This window comes from Plasmopara halstedii (genome assembly GCF_900000015.1).
Source record: "Plasmopara halstedii genome assembly, contig: Scaffold_322, whole genome shotgun sequence".
Taxonomy (NCBI): Eukaryota; Oomycota; class Peronosporomycetes; order Peronosporales; family Peronosporaceae; genus Plasmopara; species Plasmopara halstedii.
The window spans coordinates 826,145-826,358 of NW_020187243.1; positions in this window are offsets into that span (position 1 = coordinate 826,145).

Sequence of the window (214 nt, forward strand, 5' to 3'; positions counted from 1 at the left end):
CTGTTGTGATCTCCCATTTCGGATCCCCAGTGCTCCAAGAAGTAAAGCGAGATCGTTTGAGGACTCGTCGAGACACTTTCGCTCGGTATTACGACTTCCTCGATCGAGACTCGTCGTAGACTCGTATCCGGCGGACGAAAGAAGTACTTGGTGGACTTCTCGGAGCTGGCCACTTGGAAGTCGAACGCGGTGTCCTGGTTGCACTGACTCACCC